Below are 1,653 nucleotides of genomic sequence, written 5' to 3'. Positions count from 1 at the left end.
GTGCTACGCGAGTGGGATCCACGGAGTACCAGGCAGCCAGCTGCTTCGTGGGGAGGGAGCGGACAATCCGATGAATGGGTGCTGCCCACCCGCCTGGAATCTCCGAGGGCAGACCCCTGACAACCACGCTCTCAAACGCTCTCAAGCGCGCGCCTTTTACGATATTTCTGTAAATACGATATCCCTGGAATGCGCGTTTTAACGAGCCAGTTACATTTCTTTGCATTCTTAGAGATTATAGTTTTTGTTTTGTGTTCATGTTTCTAACAATTGGCCAAGTTAGTAGTTAGTTTATGGGATAAGAATTCTGCCAGATGAGAGGCACTAGGCACCATTTTCTACTTCATTTGGAAGAGAAAATGATCCTGAAATGAAGATTTGATTGACAGCTGCATGTCGTGATATGATTGGTTGAAATGGGGTAGAAATTTGATAGTACTGGGTGACGTCAGCAAACCGTACATTACTGTTATCAATGAAATCTTGAAAAATTTACTTTTGATGTGAAAAAGTGCGAAAAACTAAAGAAATTAGACTTTTGTGATTTTGTTTGCATACATTATTAAATAGGTGCACTATATAATAATATAATACCCAGGTATTTGAACTAAAAGAAAAGAAAAGTCATTTATGAGTTCAGCTCGACTTTAAGTCATATGAGAGTAAATTGTGTGTGTGTGTGTGTGTGTGTGTGTGTGTGTGTGTGTGTGTGTGTGTGTGTGCGTGTGTGTGTGTGTGTGCGTTATCATTTTACCTTGTACTGCTAGGCCAGCTAGTCTGATCCCCTGCTCTACTATGCAGTGGAGACGTCCATCTAACACCTCCTTCTTCACCTGCAGGTAATACTGATACCTAGGCAGGAAGAAAGAAAGAAAGAAAGAAAGAAAGAAAGAAAGAAAGAAAGAAAGAAAGAAAGAAAGAAAGAAAGAAAGAAGGAAAGAAAGAAAGTTAGTTTAATACAGGTAAACAATGAGGTTTATGCAGATATGCCTACTTTTGTCTTCTTGCTGAACAGACTTTTCCAATGTATGCACAATCAGCATTATGCCTAATATGACACTGACTGGCATTGAAAATTCAATCAAAACAAACCTATAATAAAACCAGAGCCGTATAATAGAAGAGTTCCGACATCTCCATTCACTCCAATGGACCAGTTTTTTTCCAGGAAGTAGAAAGTGGAACTCTTGAGTTAAAAAAGCAGCACTGTTGAGTTGCAGCAGAATAGACCGTTTGTGTTGTACTCTGAAAGGGTTTTTCATCCCTTGAATCAAATTGTACATTATCAGCTTTATTTTAGCATGCAAAAGTAGCGCGAGACCCATTCCTGGCTGTTCATTGGCTAATGAGTCTCGCATTTTGGTCCTCCGCTGACGCCACTCTCTTACTAGAGGACACTAAATAAAACTAACTTTTCCATGGAAATACTGCATGTCAACGAAGCCTTGAATAGCAGCTAAAGTTGCATTTACAAAAGAACTGACCAAGTGGGTGGGAGCATGGCCCACTTTCTTTTGAGTGGCAACACAGGTCCAATCAGTGGCCATGTTGGAAATAGCTGATCATGTGAGTTGGACACATTTCCTCCACAGAACGTAACAAGTGGCGTGTGCCTCGGCAGCAACTGGAACAGTGTTGCAGACCTGCACACAC

At 41.2% G+C, this 1,653-nt stretch overlaps 1 protein-coding gene across 1 annotated transcript in view; it reads right to left on the bottom strand.

The window, feature by feature from the left end:
- The window catches only part of LOC310782773 (tyrosine-protein phosphatase non-receptor type 14-like), a 21,861-nt gene extending 21,013 nt beyond the window's left edge, over window positions 1-848 (bottom strand). The window contains exon 1 of the mRNA XM_083643519.1: window positions 755-848. The gene's annotated coding sequence lies outside the window, so the exon portion shown is untranslated. The remainder of the gene's footprint in view (window positions 1-754) is intronic.
- Between the last annotated feature and the right edge of the window lie 805 nt (window positions 849-1,653).

This window comes from Poromitra crassiceps (genome assembly GCF_964638095.1).
Source record: "Poromitra crassiceps genome assembly, chromosome: 9".
In the NCBI taxonomy this organism is placed as follows: Eukaryota; Metazoa; Chordata; class Actinopteri; order Beryciformes; family Melamphaidae; genus Poromitra; species Poromitra crassiceps.
The sequence above is the reverse complement of the archived record's forward strand: the minus strand, read 5'-3'. Positions and strand labels throughout refer to the sequence as shown.